General features: G+C 45.7%; 1 protein-coding gene across 7 annotated transcripts in view; it reads right to left on the bottom strand.

The window, feature by feature from the left end:
* The window catches only part of ark2n (arkadia (rnf111) N-terminal like PKA signaling regulator 2n), a 120,244-nt gene that overhangs the window by 87,266 nt on the left and 12,100 nt on the right, over nucleotides 1–20,878 (bottom strand). For 2 of the 7 annotated variants that reach the window (XM_068030019.1, XM_068030058.1), the window contains exon 2: nucleotides 14,187–14,364. The exons of the other annotated variants lie outside the window; for them this stretch is intronic. The gene's annotated coding sequence lies outside the window, so the exon portion shown is untranslated. The remainder of the gene's footprint in view (nucleotides 1–14,186; nucleotides 14,365–20,878) is intronic. 7 annotated transcript variants of the gene reach the window in all.

Genomic DNA, 20,878 nt, shown 5'->3' with positions numbered 1-20,878 from the left:
TTACTAGGGGTCACGAGTTCAAAGTGAAAGGGGAAAAGTTTAGGGGGGATATGCGCGGAAAGTTCTTTACGCAGAGGGTGGTGGGTGCCTGGAACGCGTTGCCAGCGGAGGTGGTAGACGCGGGCAAGATAGCGTCTTTTAAGATGTATCTAGACAGATACATGAATGGGCAGGAAGCAAAGAGATACAGACCCTTAGAAAATAGGCGACATGTTTAGATAGAGGATCTGGATCGGCGCAGGCTTGGAGGGCCGAAGGGCCTGTTCCTGTACTGTAATTTTCTTTGTTCTTTGCTCTATCTCCTACCGATTACCAACCTATATCACAAGGTTACCTCCAATTCCATATGTGGTCATTTTTGCTAATATTCTATGATCAGCACATACCATAGGAACATATATTCTGTATTTTAAACAATGGATTTATATAATTCTTACAGCATTAGAAGCCTGCCATTTGCATTCCCTACATAATTTGCATCCTTGGGCCAAGCTTCCAGAGTTTTTTTCATGGCGACTATCACAGCCATGATCAAAATACTCAGGGGTCCTTCAAAATAAAACTAAGGGTTATAGCCAGAATTCAAAATCCCCGCTTTCAAACAATTCACCACAAAAGAATAAATCATTGACAATCATTATGGGAAAACTGTGTGATGCAAGGTTATAGCAACAGGTTAGTCTGACATGATTTGCAAAAAGTTCAATATTTCTGTATGACTAAAATCAGTTTCATAAAATCAAGGGAAGAAACCACATTTTTTTCCTGAGTAACAAGGCAACTATATAAACTGCACTTCCATAGTGAGATCAGATAACTGAGCAGAGACCAGGAATCACCATTGGAATCTTGTGTAATCAGTATGAGACAGTACAGTAACCTGATGGTTATAGTATTAGACTGGAAACCTAGAGTCCATGAATTCAAATCCCACCGTAGAAAATAGTGAAACTGAATTTTTAAAATCTAGTAGATTGTGGGCTAGGAAAATTAGAAAATTACCATAAAAACTGCTGGATTGCTGTAAAAACACAACTCGCTCAATAAGGGAAGCTTACATCTAACTGGCTGAATCTTAATGCCCTCAGGGCAGCTGGAGAAGGGAAACAAAAACTTGACAGTGGTGCATGGACTTTTTTTTCCAAAAAGTAAAGGATAAGTTAAATCAGAGTTTTAAAAAATGCTTGCACAAACATCTCTTCCAGAACAATAGGGTGTGGGCTGCTGTTAAACATTTTTGGATAAGGCCTACAACTCAAACGATAACTTGCCCATTCTCCCCAGAGATGTAGGCTGTTCAAATTGTATAACTAAACTTTAATGACTGCATTTCTGTTCACAGCCATGCAATTATCATGGAAATATCCAGTGCACCATGCTGTCAAACAGGAGATGTATGGAGAAACAAGAAAGTTCTTGATCAGGTTATCAGTCAATGCAAAAAATGTGCAATTATCCTGCAGGGATCTTTCCTCCATCCAGTAAAATACTGGCAACTGACAAAGTTGATAAGGAATGAAACCAGACAGACCACCTGGCATCGACCTAGTCACCAGAAGTGACAAAGCCAGCCCTGTCGACCCTGCAAAGTCCTCTTTGTTAACATCTGAGGGTTTCTGCCAAAGTTGGGACAGCTGTCCCACAGACTAGTCAAGCAGCATCCTGACATAGTCATACTCACAGAATCATAGCTTACAGACAATATCCCAGACTAGTCCATCACTGGGTGCACCGGTTTCCTCCCACATGCCGAAGACTTGCAGGTTGATAGGTAAATTGGCCCTTATAAATTGCCCCTAGTAGGTGGTAGGGGAATATAGGGACAGGTGGGGATGTGGTAGGAATATGGAATTAATGTAGGATTAGTATAAATGGGTGGTTGATGGTGAGCACAGACTCGAAAGGCCTGTTTCAGTGCTGTACCTCTAAATCATAAAAAAAAAATCCCTGGGTAAGTCCTGTCCCACTCACAGGACAGACCCAGCAGAGCTGGCGGCACAGTGGTATACAGTCGGGAGGGAGTTGCCCTGGGAGTCCTCAACATCAACTCCAGACCCCATGAAGTCTCATGGCATCAGGTCAAACGTGGGCAAGGAAACCTCCTGGTGTCGTCCTACCGTCCTCCGTCAGCTGATGAATCAGTACTCCTCCATGTTGAGCACCACCCGGAGGAAGCACTGAGGGTAGCAAGGGCACAAAAGATACACAGAGTGGGGGACTTCAATGTCCATCACCAAGAGTGGATCAGTAGCACCAGTACTGACTGAGCTGGCAGAGTCCTAAAGGACTGCTGACTGGATCTGCAGCAGGTGGTGAGGGAACCAACAAAAGGGAAAAACATACTTGACCTTGTCCTCACCAATCTGCCTGCCGCAGATGCTTTTGTCCATGACAGTACTGGCAGGAGGGACCACTGCACAGTCCTTGCGAAGACAAAGTCCCGTCTTCACAGTGAGGATATCCTCCATCGTGTTGCTTGGCACTACCACTGTGCTAAATGGGATAGATTTCAAACAGATCTAACAACGCAAAACTGGGTATCCATGAGGCGCTATGGACCATCAGCAGCAGCAGAATTGTACTCAACCACAATCTGTAACCTCATGGCCGGGCATATTCCCCATTCTATCAATACCATCAACCCTGGTTCAATGAAGAGTGCAGGAGGGCATACCAGGAGCAGCACTAGGCATACTTCAAAATGAGGTGTCAACGTGGAGATACAACCCAGGACTACTTATGTGCCAAACTGCGTAACCAGCATGCAAGTGATCCCACAACCGACGGATCAGATCTAAGCTCTGCAGTCTGGCCACATCCAATCGTGAATGCTGGTTAAAAACTAAACAATTAACTGGAAGAGGTGCCTCCACAAATATCCCCATCCTCAATGATGGGGGAGCTCAGCATATCAGTGCAAAAGATAAGGCTGAAGCGTTTGCAACAATCTTCAGCCAAAAGTGCCCAGTGGATGATCCATCTCAGCCTCCTCCTGAAGTCCCCAGCATCACAGATGCCAGTCTTCAGCCAACTCAATTCACTCCGCGTGATATCAAGAAACGACTGAAGGCCCTGACAACATTCCGGCAATAGTACTGAAGACCTGTGCTCCGGAACTTGCCACACCTCGAGCCAAGCTGTTCCAGTACAGCTACAACTCTGGCATCTACCCTGCAATGTGGAAAATTGCCCAGGTATGTCCTGTACACAAAAAGCAGGACAAGCCCAACCTGGCCAATTTCCACCCCATCAGTCTACTCTCAATCATCAGTAAAGTGATGGAGGGTGTCATTGATAGTGCTAGCAAGCGGCACTTACTTAGCAATAACCTGCTCAGTGAAGCTCAGTTTGGGTTCTGCCAGGGCCACTCAGCTCCTGGCCTCATTACAGCTTTGGTTCAAACATGGACAAAAGCACTAAACTCAAGGTGAGGTGAGAGTAACTGCCCTTGACATCAAGGCAGCATTTGACCAGGTATGGTATCAGGGAGCCCTAGCAAAACTGAAGTCAATGGGAACGAGCGGTGGTGAGACAACTAAAATAGAGAAAAGCCCACCTGACCTTGCCCTCAACAATCTATCTGTCACAGATGCATTTGTCCGTGACAATATTGATAGCAGTGACATCACACAGTCCTTGTGGAAACCAAGTCTGGTCTTCACACTGAGAATACTATCCATTGTGCTGAAAGGGTTAATTTCAGAACCAAGCTGGCAGCCATCAAGTGCAGTGGGTCATTAGCAGCACGATCTGCAATCTCATCACCCAGCATATTCCTCATGCTACCAGAGCTAGCAAGCCAGGAGCCAACCAACATCTGTGATGGGTAGGCTTTCATAAACGATCAGGGAAAAAACAACAGGAACTTGGAGAAGTTGAGTAAATTAGGAAAAGGCAGGTCATGCTTGCCGAAACTGATATTTTTGATGAAGTAACAGAGAAGGTTGGTGAAGGGAATGCAATGGATATTCTCTATATGGATTTTAAGAAAGCCTTTGACAAAGTACCACAAGATTGGGGCTCATGGAATAAGGAGGTCAGTGTCAGCTTGGACAAAATATTATCTTAGAAAACAGCGAGTTGTGGTACATGGTTGATTTGCAGATTGGAGGATGGAGGACAGCAGTGTTCCCCATGGTTCAGTGATAGGACCACAGCTTTTTTGATATACATAAATGACTTGGATATTAGAATACAGAGTAAAATTTTTTAATTTGCCTATGATACCAAACTTGGAGGAGTGGTAGACAGTGAGGATGACACCAATCAACTGCAACAAGACATAGACAGGGTGGCAGAATGGGCAGACAAGTGGCAGATGGAATTTAATATGGAGAGATGCGTCAGTGATCCCTTAAAGAGGAGGAAGTTTGGTCATTGAATTTATTCAAGGTTTAGTTAGATAGATTTTTGATAGACGAGGGAGTCAAGGGTTATGGGGGCAGACAGGAAAGTGGCATTGAGACCACAACCATATCAGCCATGATCTTATCAAATGGCAGAGCAGGCTCGAAGGGCCAAATGGTCTACTTCTGCTTCTATGTTCCTATGTTGGAAGATTGAGAAGAGATTTGATAGAGGTGTTCAAAATAATGAGGGGTCTGGACAGAGTAGATAGGGAAAAAAATGTTCCCATTGGTGGAAGGATCGAGAACAAGAGGACACAGATTTAAAGTAATTGGCAAAAGCAGCAAAAGTGACATGAGGACAAACTTTTTCAGGCAGCAAGTGGTTAGGATCTGGAATGTACTACCTGACAGTGTGGTGGAGGCAGGTTCAATCGAGGCATTCAAGAGGGAATTAGATTATCTGAAAAGGAAGAACCTGTGGGGCTACAGGAAGGTGGTGAGGGAGTGGCACTAGATAAATTTCTCTTTCGGAGAGCCAGCGCAGACACAACAGGCTGAATGACCACCTTCTGTGATGCATTTTGGCAGAAGGGATATTGGGAGGCAATTGACTAAGTGGTACAGTTTTCAACAATGTGCAGGGACAGAGGAACTTGGCGCTATATATGCATATATCTTTGAAGGTGGCAGGACATATCGAGAGAGTATTTAGCAACGATCTTGGGCTTCATAAATATCGGTATCGAGTACAAAAGCAGGGAGGTTATGCTGAACCTGTATAAAGCTCTGTTAGACCACAACGAGAGTATTGCATCCAGTTTTGGTCACTACACTTTAGGAAGGATGCGAGGGTCTTTGAGAGGGTACAGAGTAAAGACCTGCTCGGGTATAAAATTGAAACCCAACCCGACCACAGCCAACCCGAACCTGTTAATTTTTTTCAAGCCCGACCCGAATATTGCAATAAATTTAATGTTATCAAACATGTTATGTGCTCTACCTTGTCCAAATGGTGGTACTAGTAATCCTGTTCATCCGTTCCGGCAGCAGGCTATTCCTGCAGATGGAGTTGTGGGGAATCATGGGTGAGCCTGATCCTGTGAATTCCCAGAGGCAGCACTGTCCAGCCCGACCCGAGCCTGAATGCTGGACTCTGAATGTAGACCCAACCCGAACCCGACACGTAGTTGGGTCTAGTCGGGTTCGGGTCGGGTAGCCAGGCGTTAGTATAGAGGAGATTTACCAGAATGATTCCAGGGATGAGGAATTTTAGTTACAAGATTAGATTGAAGAAGCTGGATTGTTCTCTATTAACCAAGGAAAGAGTAGAGCCCACTAGGGACAGAAGGGGCAATCGGTGTGTGGAGCTGGAGGACATAGTTTTAAATGATTACTTTTCATCTGTGTTCACTATGGAGAAGGATGATGTAGGTGTAGATATCAGGGAGGGGGATTGTGATATACTTGAAAATATTAGCATTGAAAGGGAGGAAGTACTGGCTGTTTTAGCGGGCTTAAAAGTGGATAAATCCCCAGGCCCAGATGAGATGTATCCCAGGCTGTTATGTGAAGCCTCTGACCAGTGGTGTACCGCAGGGATCAGTGCTGGGACCCTTGCTGTTTGTAGTGTACATTAATGATTTAGACGTGAATTCTTCTTTTGGGCCTCCTTATCTCGAGAGACAATGGATACGCGCCTGGAGGTGGTCAGTGGTTTGTGAAGCAGCGCCTGGAGTGGCTATAAAGGCCAATTCTGGAGTAACAGGCTCTTCCACAGGTGCTGCAGAGAAATTTGTTTGTTGGGGCTGTTGCACAGTTGGCTCTCCCCTTGCGCCTCTGTCTTTTTTCCTGCCAACTACTAAGTCTCTTCGACTCGCCACAATTTAGCCCTGTCTTTATGGCTGCCCGCCAGCTCTGGCGAATGCTGGCAACTGACTCCCACGACTTGTGATCAATGTCACACGATTTCATGTCGCGTTTGCAGACGTCTTTATAACGGAGACATGGACGGCCGGTGGGTCTGATACCAGTGGCGAGCTCGCTGTACAATGTGTCTTTGGGGATCCTGCCATCTTCCATGCGGCTCACATGGCCAAGCCATCTCAAGCGCCGCTGACTCAGTAGTGTGTATAAGCTGGGGATGTTGGCCGCTTCAAGGACTTCTGTGTTGGAGATATAGTCCTGCCACCTGATGCCAAGTATTCTCCGAAGGCAGCGAAGATGGAATGAATTGAGACGTCGCTCTTGGCTGGCATACGTTGTCCAGGCCTCGCTGCCGTAGAGCAAGGTACTGAGGACACAGGCCTGATACACTCGGACTTTTGTGTTCCGTGTCAGTGCGCCATTTTCCCACACTCTCTTGACCAGTCTGAACATAGCAGTGGAAGCCTTACCCATGCGCTTGTTGATTTCTGCATCTAGAGACAGGTTACTGGTGATAGTTGAGCCTAGGTAGGTGAACTCTTGAACCACTTCCAGAGCGTGGTCGCCAATATTGATGGATGGAGCATTTCTGACATCCTGCCCCATGATGTTCGTTTTCTTGAGGCTGATGGTTAGGCCAAATTCATTGCAGGCAGACGCAAACCTGTCGATGAGACTCTGCAGGCATTCTTCAGTGTGAGATGTTAAAGCAGCATCGTCAGCAAAGAGGAGTTCTCTGATGAGGACTTTCCGTACTTTGGACTTCGCTCTTAGACGGGCAAGGTTGAACAACCTGCCCCCTGATCTTGTGTGGAGGAAAATTCCTTCTTCAGAGGATTTGAACGCATGTGAAAGCAGCAGGGAGAAGAAAATCCCAAAAAGTGTGGGTGCGAGAACACAGCCCTGTTTCACACCACTCAGGATAGGAAAGGGCTCTGATGAGGAGCCACCATGTTGAATTGTGCCTTTCATATTGTCATGGAATGAGGTGATGATACTTAGTAGCTTTGGTGGACATCCGATCTTTTCTAGTAGTCTGAAGAGACCACGTCTGCTGACGAGGTCAAAGGCTTTGGTGAGATCAATGAAAGCAATGTAGAGGGGCATCTGTTGTTCACGGCATTTCTCCTGGATCTGGCGAAGGGAGAACAGCATGTCAATAGTCGATCTCTCTGCACGAAAGCCACACTGTGCCTCAGGGTAGACGCGCTCGGCCAGCTTCTGGAGCCTGTTCAGAGCGACTCGAGCAAAGACTTTCCCCACTATGCTGAGCAGGGAGATTCCACGGTAGTTGTTACAGTCACCGCGGTCACCTTTGTTTTTATAGAGGGTGATGATGTTGGCATCGCGCATGTCCTGGGGTACTGCTCCCTCGTCCCAGCACAGGCATAGCAGTTCATGTAGTGCTGAGAGTATAGCAGGCTTGGCACTCTTGATTATTTCAGGGGTAATGCTGTCCTTCCCAGGGGCTTTTCCGCTGGCTAGGGAATCAATGGCATCACTGAGTTCCGATTTGGTTGGCTGTATGTCCAGCTCATCCATGACTGGTAGAGGCTGGGCTGCATTGAGGGCAGTCTCAGTGACAGCATTCTCCCTGGAGTACAGTTCTAGGTAGTGCTCAACCCAGCGGTCCATCTGTTTGCGTTGGTCAGTGATTATGTCCCCCGATTTAGATTTGAGGGGGGTGATCTTCTTGATGGTTGGCCCAAGAGCTCTCTTCATGCCATCATACATTCCTCTGATGTTTCCGGTGTCTGAGGCCAGCTGAATATGACTGCATAGGTGTTGCCAGTAGTCGTTTGCGCAACGCCTAGCTGTTCTTTGTGCAGTACTTCTGGCTGCTTTAAGTGCTGCGGATGTTAAATCGCTGGGGGCTTTCTTGTAGTTCAAAAGTGCAATGCGCTTAGCGGCTATGACAGGTTCCAGCTCTTCATTATGAGATTGAAACCAGTCTGCATTTCTCTTCGCACTTTTGCCGTAGGTGGTCAAAGCTGACTCATAGATGGCGTCTCTGATGTGGGCCCACTTGGTCTCAGCATCCCCTGTGGGAGTGTTTTGAAGGGCTGTTACAAGTGAATTTAGAAATTTTTGTAACAGCTGTGGGTGAGAAATTCTGCTCGTGTTGATGCGCGGGTGGCCCTTCTGCTTGGAATGATGCAACTTCTTTGGTCTGAGTCTAACCTTGCTGCACACCAGGGAGTGGTCGGTGTCGCAGTCCGCACTGTGGAAGCTGCGTGTGATTTGAACACTGTTTAAGGCGGCTCGCCTTGTGACAATGAGGTCTAGCTGGTGCCAACGACGTGATCTTGGGTGCCTCCATGAAACCTGGTGACAGGGTTTAGTGTGAAAGAACGAGTTGGTGATGCAGAGGTTATGATAGGTACACAACTCAAGCAGTCTCTGCCCGTTCTCATTCATCCTTCCAACGCCATAGCGCCCAAGGCAGGAGGGCCATGAGTCATGGTCGGCCCCAACCCTGGCATTAAAGACGTGAATACAGGAGGTATTATCAGTAAGTTCGCAGATGACACGAAAATTGGTGGTGTCGCAAATAGCGAGGAAGAAAGCCTTAGATTACAGGACAATATAGATGGGATGGTAAGATGGGCGGAGCAGTGGCAAATGGAATTTAATCCTGAGAAGTGTGAGGTGATGCATTTTGGGAGAACTAACAAGGCAAGGGAATATACAATGGATGGTAGGACCCTTGGAAGTACAGAGGATCAGAGGGACCTTGGTGTACTTGTCCATAGATCACTGAAGGCAGCAGCACAGGTAGATAAGGTGGTTAGGAAAGCATATGGGATACTTGCCTTTTTTTAGCCGAGACACAGAATATAAGAGCAGGGAGGTTATGATGGAGCTGTATAAAACGTTAGTTAGGCCACAGCTGGAGTACTGTGTATAGTTCTGAGCACCACACTATAGGAAGGATGTGACTGCACTGGAGAGGGTGCAGAGGAGATTCACCAGGATGTTGCCTGGGCTGAAGCATTTCAACTATGAACAGAGACTGAAAAGGCTAGGGTTGTTTTCTTTAGAGCAAAGGCGGCTGAGGGGAGATATGATGGAGGTATACAAAATTATGAGGGGCACTGATAGGTTAGATAGGAAGAAACTTTTTCCCTTAGTGGAGGGGTCAATAACCAGGGAACATCGATTTACAGTAAGGGGCAGGAGGTTTAGAGGGGATTTGAGGAAAAGAAATTTCACCCAGACGGTGGTTGGAATCTGGAACGCACTGCCTGAGGAGATGATAGAGGCAGGAACCCTTACAACATTTAAGAAGTATTTAGATGAGCACTTGAAACACCACAGCATACAAGGCTACGAGCCAAGTGCTGGAAAATGGGATTAGAATAGTTAGGTGCTTGATGGCTGGCACAGACACGATGGGCCTGTTTCTCTGCTGTATAACTCTATGACTCTGACTCCTTGGAGCAAAAGAGATTGGAGGGAGATTTGATAGGGGTGTACAGATTACGACTGGTTTAGATAAGGTAGACAAGAAAAACTATTCCCATTAGCCAATGGTACAAACACTAGAGAACACAAATTTAAGGTTTTGGGCAAGAGATGCAGGGGGTTTGTGGGGGTGAACTCTCTTATGTAGAAAGTGGTAACGACCTGGAACTCGTTGCCTACGAGGGTGGTGGAAGCAGAGACCATGATTTGAAAAGGAAATTGGATGGGCACTTGAAGCAGGGCTACGGGGACAGGGCTACAGGTGAATGGGACTGACTGGATTTCTCTACAGACTCCATGGGCCGAACAGCCTCCTTTTGTGCTGTAAATGACTATGACTCTACTGAGCCCTGGTCTTCCGACGTACTCATGACAGCTATGATTGACAAAAACCTTAAAAAGCACAATGTGGACATTGCTGTGCTGCAAGAAACTAAGCTTGCTCAAAGTGGATCTCTTAAAGAGAAGCACCATATGTTTTTCTGGCAAGGGAAAACCCAAGAGGTAACATGAGCATGAAGTGGGTTTTGCAGTAAAAAACACGCGACTTGCAATGATTGAACGAACCTCTCCCCCCACCTTCCCCACCCCAACAGAAGGCTCAAAGAGAATGCTTACTCTTCAGTTGTCAACAAGCTTGGGCCCAGTTAACCTCAGAGCCAGAGTTATACAGCACAGAAACAGGCCCTTCCGCCCATCGTGTCCGTGCCAGCCAGCAAGCACCTATCTATTCTAATCCCATTTTCCAGCACTTGGCCTGTAACCTTGTATGCTATGGCATTTCGTGCTCATCTAAATATTCTTAAGTGTTGTGAGGGTTCCTGCCTCTACCACCCCTTCAGGCAGTGTGTTTCAGATTCCAACCACCATCAGGGTGAAAATATTTTTCCTCAAATCCCCTATACTCTGCTTTTTTGTTCTTCCTGCCAAAAAGTGAACAACTTCACATTTTCCCACATTATACTCCAACTGCCAGGTTTTTGCCCACTCAACCTATCTGTATCGGTCTGCAACCTCCTTCACAACACACATTCCTACCTATCTTTGTGTCATCTGCAAATTTAGCTACCATGTCATCGCTCCCCTCATCTAAGTCATCGATATAAATATTGATGTTCAGAAAGACTTGGGTGAACTTGTACAAGGAACATAGAAAGTTAGCATGCAGGTACAGCAAGCAATCAGGAAGACAAATGGCATACTGGCCTTTATTGAAGTACAATAATAGAGGTCTTGTTACAATTGTACAGGGCTTTGGCGAGACCACACCTGCAGTACTGGGTGCAGCTTTGTTCTCCATATTTAAGAAAAGATATATTGCATTGGAGGCAGTACAGCGGTGGTTCACTAGATTGGTCCTTGGGAAGAGAGCTGTCTTTTGATGAGAGGCCGAGTAAACTGGGTCTAGATTCTCTGAGGCTTAGAAGAATGAGAGATGATCTCATTGAAAACATACAAGATTCTGAAGGGGCTTGACAGTGCAGACAATGAGAGGTTGTTTCTCCTGGTTGGGGAAGCTAGATCAAAGGGGCACAGTCTCAGGATGAGGGGCCAATCATTTAGGACTAAGATGCAAAGAAACTTCTGAACAAATCTTTGGCATTCTGTACCCAAGAGGGTTGTGGATGCTTCATCGCTGAATATATTTAAGGCTGAGATAGACAGATTTTTGGTCCCTCAGGGAATCAATGTATATGGGGAGCGGGTGGGAAAGTGGAGTTGAAGCCAAAGATCAGCCATGATTGTATTCAATGGTGGAGCCGGCTCGACGGGCTACTCCTGCTCCTACTTCACATCCCAGTTCAGCCCAGGAGCTCCGGATCCCAGTGCAACGTATGCCGCTCTGCAAAGGAGCTCTGGATCCCAGTGCAGCATAGGCCACTCTGCACAGGGTCACCGGATCCCAGTGCAGCGTACACCACGCTGCACAGTAACTGCACATCCCAGTACACTGTACTGCACAGGAACCCTGGATCCCAGTGCATCTATGCCCAGACACTCACCTCCACCCTAGATATCAAGGATCAATTCTTTAAGATACTTGATGCCATCAAAATTCCCAGCTCAGAGGGCCTGTACCTTCTAGGGGACTTCAACACAAGGAAGGTACCGACTACAAAGCTTGGCCAACGCGCATAGGGCACCAGAGAATCAGCAAGGTGATTGAAAATGGATAGTGCTTGCTGGAGCTATGCTGTTACTGTGGATTCTGTGAGACGAACAGCTACTTTCAAACCAAACCATGCCTCAAGGTGTACTGGAGACATCAGAGATCACACCACTGGCACCAGCTAGACCTAATCACCACACATTCCAGCCTCAACAGTGTCCTCATCGCAGAGCTGACCGACACTGACCACTCCCTGGTGTGTAGCAAGGTCAGGTTTCTGCCAAGGAAGCTATACCACTCCAAGAAGAAAGGTCATCCTCAGATCAACACTTGCAGTACCACTGACCCAGAAAGGACCTAGGAGTTCGTCAATATCCTCGATCAGGCTCTTTCCAACAACAATGCCCAAGGGCAGAGTGCGGTAGTCACCATCTATAACTCTGCACTCACTGCATACGGGAAAAGAGATCAAAGAAATGCTGACTGGTTTGAGGCTTATTGGACTGAAATGGCATCAGTTACTGCAACCTAGAAGAGCGCCCTCTTGAACTACAAGAAGTCCCCAGCAAGTAAAACCTAGATGCTCTCAGAGCTGCCAGAATCAAGTCTCAGCAGAATGCTCAGCACTGCACCAATCAATATTGGTTGAATCTCTGCAACAGCATACAATCTGCTACTGAATCAGGGGATGCTTGAGGGATGTATGAAGGAATTAAGAAAGCAACCAAATCATCTCCCTTGAAGGCAAAGAGGGGGTGATCATCACTGAACTAGCAAGCAGGTAGGTGGAACATTACCTCGAACTCAATGCAACAGAGAACATTGTCATTGAAGAAGCTCTCAGCCCTATTCCAAGCTTTCCTGTGATGGAGGTGCTGGATATCAAGCCCACCATAGGAGAGCTGAACAAGGTGACCATCTCGGCAGTGGTAAAGCCCAGGGAAATGATGGCATCCCACCAGAAAGCATTGAAAGTGGAAAACCAGCACTGCAACAGCATCTCCATGAACTTTTGTATCTATGTTGGAAGGAAAGTCCTGTACCTCATGACGTGTGATGCCAACAGTCACCTTGTACAAAATCAAGGGGGAATCACAGTGACTAACAATGACCGAGGCATCTCCTTGCTAAGTATTGTGGGGAAGATCTTTGCTCTCGTTGTGCTGACCAGATTGCAGACCCTGGCATCGCGCATCTATCCCAAGTCTCAGTGCAGCTTCAAAGCTGGCAGATCGACAAGTCAACATAATTTTCTCACTTTGGCAGTTACAGGAGAAGTGCGACCAACAGCGCAGACCACTCTACAATGCCTTCATAGGCCTCATCAAGGCCTTCGATCTCCTCAGCAGAGAAGGACTCTTCAAACTGCTGCAGAAAATAGGCTTCCCTCCTGGACATCACTTTTTCTTTCCACGAGAACATGCACAGTTCTGTCAGTTATAATGGAGCAACATCAGATGCTTTCAAGATCAGCAGCGAGGTAAAATAGGGTTGCATCTGGGCGCCAACTCTCTGGCATATTTTACTCCATGCTGCTACTGTATGCTTTCGGTAACCCGAATGAGGGTATCTACCTGCATGCCAGGGTTGATGGCAAGCTGTTCAACTTGGCAAGACTGCGTGCCAAGACCAAAGTGATAAGGCTTTCAAGGTTGGAGGGCAATTAGCATGGCTGCAGAGGTCAGTAACTCACTGCACAAATAGTTTAGCCAATGCTTAGAGATGAGGTAAATGAGTGACTTCCACTCTCGAAACATTCAAAACAGCATTTTTCAAAATTAACGGATATTACATGAATATCTAGCAAACTCAGCAAAATTTGAAAACCTGTTATCTACAAAGTTGCAATTCAGGAAACTCAAACATTTGCCTTGGCTGCTCTTGCTTGCAAATATCCAGGGCCTAATTTTAACTCTGTGTAAGTGAATGGGTTTTGATTGAGTTAAAATTGGACGCACAGGGTTACAGCAAAATGGAATCAGTCAGAATGGAAAGGCCTTTGAACAAACTATATCACAGGTCATGGACAGTGGCTACAATTACAAAGATCCATAAGAACCCATCCAGTTGTCCATAAATTCTACTCAAACATGGCTGTAACAATTGGTGAATAATGCAAAACAGTGATGGTGCATAGAGGAAAAGCAATGTCAATGTTCTGTGACAGAAAATCAATCTTGTAACCTTGGAATTCCAAGCCCATCATCAAACCCCCAAGTCCAACCATTTCAAGAGCAGCAGTTTCCTGGTCAATATCTATCCCTCGATCAACATCACAAAAACAGATTATCTGGTCATTATCACATTTCTGTTTGTGGTTTGTGTCCATATATCGTCACCTTGACGTGGTGGAGAGGCTTGTGCGCTCAGACGATCCCTTGAGTGACGCCGTCGGGAGCTCCTTGCTCCTGGTCGGGCCACCCATAGCGACAAGGTCGGGGGGAGGTGCCAGACAAAGTACGGTCCAAAACGTCCTCAATGGCAGAACAGGCAAAGGAAGACTGTGCATCTCACCGGCTGCAAAGGCAAAAGAAGGCTGCAGCATCAAGGTGGTCCCGATCATCGCGATTCGACACGTCATCAAAATCTGATCACCAATCCATCAAGATTGTGTAGACAATGACAGCCGCCCAAGGTACCCACTTTAAACAAAGTCACGCACAGGCTTCTACCAAGTCCCGTGGCAATAGAGAATTAGTGATGGGGACAGGGTTGTGAACCTGGGAGTCCCTCGTCAAGAATCTGCACTCAGGTGACAGATGCATGAAGGTTTTAAGACAACTGTGTTGAGACAGTCTTTGGGCAGCAGCATCTGTGACTGAGCAGTCCTCTCCAGGATACCCTCTGCTCATCCCAAATGGGGAGGGGACTAGAAAAGGTGCCCTGAAACTTGGCTGTCCCAGTTTCTCCTGGCTGGGGAACCACACCCTGTGGGATCAACATCTTGGTGGTCAAAGAAAGAAAACTTTAAATTTTGCAACTGAAACGTCAGATCACTCATGGATTATTTCAAGAGTGACCGTCTGGAAAGAAAAACTGCAATCATATCACGTGAGCTATCAAGACTCCAAATTGACATCGCTGCCCTCAGTGAGACCCGCCTTCCTGGGGAGGGGCAGCTGAAGGAACAAGCCAGGGGATACACCTTGTACTGGAAAGGAAAGGCTGACAGCGACCCTCGCATTCACGGAGCTGGCTTGGCCATCCAGAATAGGATCTTGGATGCACTGCCACAACTCCCCAACTGCATAAATGAAAGGACTCTTGACACTTCACCTACAATCAATATGCTACCATCATCAGCACTTATGCCCCAACCCTTGACTCTGATAAAGATGTTAAGGAAAAGTTCTATTCTGATCTTAATGAAATCCTCACCGCCATCCCAAAAGAAGAGATCATCCTTCTGAGGGACTTTAATGCCAAGGTTGGCTGTGACTCCCATGTCTGGAGAGGAATCACTGAGAAAAACAGGGTGGGAAGCGCCAATGCAAATGGGGTCCTCCTGCTGACAAAGTATACTCCGCATAGCCTCCCATTATAATAAACACCCTCTTCCACCAGAAGGACAAATACAAAACCACATGGAGGCACCCTAGATCAAAGCACTGGCACCTCCTGGATTATGTCTTTCTTCGCGTCAAAGATCTAAGTTGATGTCTGTATCACTTAATCCATGCAGGGAACTGCTGCCTGCGGGAAAGATCACCGACTTGCTCAAATCGGTGATAAACATTCACCTAGCACCAAGGTGCCCAAGAGAAAGAAGTTCAAAGTCTCAGCCCTAAAGCAGCCTGACCAAAGACAGCAATTCCAAATGCAGCTCACAACCAATCTGGAAAATCTTCATGCATCCAACTCAATTTCAGAACAGTGGGAACAAAGTCAGCTGTACCAGACTCCCCTGTCCAGACCATTGGGTTCAAGCATCGTTGTCACCAGGACCGGTTCGTTGAAAATGATACTGAAATATGTGACCTCCTGGAATAAAAATGAGCAGCCTTCATTGCCTGACAGAACAGCCCAAGGTTGCAAGTCAAGAAGTCAGCATTCCAACAGCTCAAGGCCAACACCTAAAGCCAAATCCGGAAGATAAAGGACAAGTGATGGGAACAGAAAGCCCGAGAGATCCAACAATATGCCAACCATCATGACATGTGAAGCTTTGTTGAAGTCACCAGGGCCATCTATAGACCAAGATCAAATGGATAAAATCCCCTCAAGGAGGCGTCTCTCTTCTCAAGGATAATACCATCCGTCAACGCTGGAAAGAACATTTTCAACAACTCAACCCTGAATCCACAGTGGCAGCTCTTCAGGCTATCCCCCAGTGTTCTGTGGTAGAATCCATGGATGAACCACTCTATTTGGAAGAGCTGCAAAACACAATCAAACGAATGAAAAACAACAAAGCCCCGATGGTATTCTAGCTGAGGCCTTCAAAGCTGGTGGGCTTTTGCTCACGTCAAGACTCCATGCACTCATCCTACGGATTTGGGAGGAAAAAAAACTCCACCTCCCCGACCCACCCCGCCAACTTCAGGATTGCAACAATTGTAACAATCTTCAAGAAGGAAGATAAATCATCTCTATCGCGGCATAAACTATTGAGGCATTTGCCTCTTGTCCATAGCAGGGAAAATCTTGACATGCATTCTCCTGAATTGCCTACTTCCTGTGGCTGAGAGAGACAATGTGAATTTAGATCTTCCAGAGGAACCTCCAACATGGTCTTTGTTGCCCAACAAATCACAGGATAATACACTGCAGAAGAGGCCCTTTGGCCCATCGAGTTTGCACCGATGCATTAAAGACACCAATCCAGGAAAAATGTCGAGACCTGACCAAAGCATTTGACTCAGTAAATCCATGGATTGTGCTCCAAAGATCTGGATGCCCAAGAAGCTTCATCACAATCCTGCAACTGCTCCATGATGATATGACTGCAACTGTCTTGAGTGGGAGATCTGAAACAGATGCCTTCAAAATATGGACCGGGGTCAAGCAAGGTTGTGTGATAGCCCCCATACTATTTACAATCTACCTGACAATGGCTATTCACCTCATGAAAGATCAGCTGCCCTCTGGTGTGAGTATTAAATACCACCTAGATGGAAAACTCTTTAACCTGAGTCACCTCCATGCTAAAACTAAACTGACCACCATAGAAATACATGATCTACAGTTTGCGGATGACTGCAGTGTCGTCGCCCACTCTGCATCAGATTTGCAAGCCACTCAGGTTCTCTCCAATTCTGCATACAAGAAACTTGGCTTGCCCTTAAATGTTGCTAAAACAAAACTCATATCAACCCACACCTGGTCAGTCAAATATTCCACCTCCCATATATGTTGAAGGAAAGACTTTGGAATATGTTGAGCACTTCCCATTCCTTAGCAGCCACCTCTCTCAAAAGGCAACCATTGACGAGGAAATCCAACACCAGATCAGCTGTGCCAGCTCAGCCTTCTACAAACTACGACAGCGAGTGTTTAACAAAGACCTCCGCAAGTCAACCAAAGTCCTAGCTGTTGTCACCACACTCCTGTACTGCAGTTGAAACCTGGACTGTGCATCAGCGACACATAAGAGCGCTAGAGAAATTCCATCAGCAATGCCTCTGCCACATCTTCCAGATTCAATGGAGCTCCACAAGTATTCAGGAAAAACTCCTGCAAAACCAACTTCGATGGACTGTACACTGTGTTCAGGTAGCCCAAAATGGTCTCCCCTGCCAAGTCCCGTTTTCTCAACTCTCAAATGGCCAGCATTCCATGGGAAGACAAAGAAAATGCTTTCAAGACACTCTGAAGCACGACAGTATTGACATTGATGACTGGGAGGAGCAGCAACCAATCATTCAAAATGACGACAACTAGTCCATCAAGCTGCATCATGCTTCGAGTCCAAATGCCTTAATGATGAGGCAGAACGCAGCAGAGAAGGGAAGAAAAGGAAGCAAATCCTGCACTCCAGATCCCACTACCTGTGGGACGTCCTGCCCCATCTGCCCAAAGATCTGTGGGTCGAGAATTGGCCTGCTCAGTCACCTGAAGACCCATGGCAGAAGCTAGTGATCTTGAGTAGACACCATCCTCGAATTGAGGGTACAGACGACGTTGTTGTTTGTAGGAGCTTACTGTGTGCAATTTTTTTTTTATTCTTTCATGGGATGTGGTTTCATGGCCATCATTAGACTAGCTTTAAATTCCAGATTTATTAATTGAATTCAAATTCCACCTTCTGCTGTGGTGGGATTCGAACCTATGTCCCCAGAGCAATATCCGGGTCTCTGGGTTACTAGTCCAGTGACAATACCAGTACGCCACCACCTCCCTTTGGCTGCTGCATTCCTACAACACTGACTATATTTGGGATGTCCTGAGATTGTGAAAGGTGCTATATAAATGCAAATTCTTTTTAAATCATTTGCTGAGGCATAGGAAGCCAGTGTAGCTAAGCAACGAACAGGGACAAACAAATGCAGGAGGGATTGAGGACTTGGCAGCAGTGTTTTGAAAGAAAAGACTTGCATTTATAAAGCGCTTTTCACGACCATCTGATGTTCCAAAGTGCTTTACAGCCACCAAGTACTATTGAAGTGCAGTCACTGTTGTAATGTAGGAAGCATGGCAGCCAATTTGTGCACAGCAAGCTCCAACTGTATATGAGAAAAGTATCACCACACGTCTGAACCCACTATGCATTGTGACATCTGCACTGACCTTTGTCACGGATCCTTTTTACACGTTGGGAAGCTACAACATGCTGTGCTGGTAACATCAGTGATAAAACTCCAAACTAGCTCTTAATACGGGTCGAGGAAACATCAATTACATAATCATTACTTTTCAGCTGTGGTAAGCTATAAAAGATCACAGGAACAGATCTGGGGACGGCACAGTGGTTAGCACCGCAGCCTCACAGCTCCAGCGACCCGGGTTCAGTTCTGGGTACTGCCTGTGTGGAGTTTGCAAGTTCTCCCTGTGACAGCGTGGTTTTCCTCCCACCGCCAAAGACTTGCAGGTTGATAGGTAAATTGGCCATGGTAAATTGCCCCGAGTGTAGGTAGGTGGTAGGAGAATTGTGGGGATGTGCTAGGGAACATGGATAAGTATAAGTATTAAAGTATATAAGTATTAAGTATAAATGGGTGGTTGTTGATCAGCACAGACTCAGTGGGCCGAAGGGCCTATTTCAGTGCTGTATCTCTCTATAACAGCAGCACATTTATTCTTGCTTCATAAAGTTCCTCCTCTCTTGATGCAACACCCATCTACTGTAGCTTTTCCCACCTGATGAGGTTTCCTACATCAAAAATATGCACTTTTCTTCCTTTTAAGATAAATTCACACCCCTAAAATTTAGATAACTGCTTTTGTAGAGTTCTTTTTAAATTCAAGTGCTACTTACAAAGAAACCATTATTTAAATATTGCTTGTGAAAGTATGTTTTATATCATGAATGCTGTTGTAAATAAATTTATTTCCAATTATTTTATAAATATGGCTTTAAATGGTCCCAGATGAACTAAGGAAGCTAGCTTCAATCTAGTTATTTTAAAGTAGCACATTCAGAGATTTAGTAATAATGCAGTATCTTACAGTCAGACTGCACAGCTATTGCTGCAGATTCCAATCCCCACACCTATATTTCGACTTTGAGATAGTTTCCTGGAACAGTACGTTGTGGACAGAGCTATTTCAGATCAAGTATTGTGCGATGAGGCAGGGTTAATTAGTAATTCCATAGTATAAATTCCACTGGGAAAAAGACATCTCAATACAACTGAATTCCATATTAAGTTTGAAAGTGACATACTCCAGTCCCATACAAGAATCTTAAAAACTTAAAGAAAGCAAATTAAACACGTATGAGAGGAGAACTGGCTAAGGTTGATTGGGTAAATAGATAAAGTATGTCAATAAATAGTGGGAAACATTCAAAGAAATAGTTGCTTGATAGTACAGAACTCGAGTACTGCTGGAAAAAAAAAGACATGCTGTTGAAGCGATTCGTCCTTCACTCATCAGGACAAACGTAAAAATGCCAAATTTCAATGGGAGTAACAATTTATACTGCATGAGAAAAGGGTGGCAAGTCGACTGATTGGTTGAGGCAATGCCAAGGAGAATGCATCAGGATACTATTGTCCACCACACTTCTGTTTAATTCAAAAAGGCAAAATGCCTGGACATGTTCCTTTTGCCTGCAGAGGACAGGTTCCTGCAAACATACGAATTTGGAGCAGGAGTAGGCCACTCGGCCCTGCTCCACCATTCAACAAGATCATGACTGATCTGATTGTAAACTCAACTCCACATTCCCGTCTACCCCCAATAACCTTTCACCCCCTTGCTTATCATGAATCTATCTACCTCTACCTTAAAAATATTCAAAAACTCTGCTTCCACTGTCTTTTGAGAAAGAGAGTTCCAAAGACTCATGACCCTCAGAGAAAACATTTCTCATCTGTCTTAAATGGGCGATCCCTAATTTTTAAACAGTGGCCCTTAGTTCTAGATGCTCTCACAAGAGAAAACATCTTTTCCACATCCACCCTGTCAAGACCCCTCAAAATCTTATGTTTCAATCAAGTCGCCTCTTACTCTTCTAAACTCCAGCAGATACAAACATGGCCTGTCCAATCTTTCCTCATAAGACAACCCGCCCATTCCATGTATCAGTCTAGTAAACATTCTCTGTACAGCTTCCAACGCATTTATATCCTTCCTTAAATAAGGAAAGCAATACTGTACACAGTACTCCAGATGTGGTATCACCAATACCCTGTATAACCAAAGCATAACCTCCCTACAAGAATAGGTGGGAAGGCATGTTGTGATGAGGACACAAAGGATCGGCAAAGGGATATAGATAGGTTAAGTGAGTGAGCAAAAATTTGGCAGATGGTGTTCAATGTGGGAAAGTGCAAGGTAATCCACTTTGGTAGGAAGAATAAAAAGGGAGATTATTTAGATGGAGAAAGACTACAAAATATTGTAGTACAGAGGGATCTGGGTGTTCCTG

The sequence above is a fragment of the Heterodontus francisci genome, chromosome 1, assembly GCF_036365525.1.
Source record: "Heterodontus francisci isolate sHetFra1 chromosome 1, sHetFra1.hap1, whole genome shotgun sequence".
Taxonomy (NCBI): Eukaryota; Metazoa; Chordata; class Chondrichthyes; order Heterodontiformes; family Heterodontidae; genus Heterodontus; species Heterodontus francisci.
Note: the sequence above shows the minus strand (reverse complement) of the source record. Positions and strands in the feature narration are given on the sequence as shown.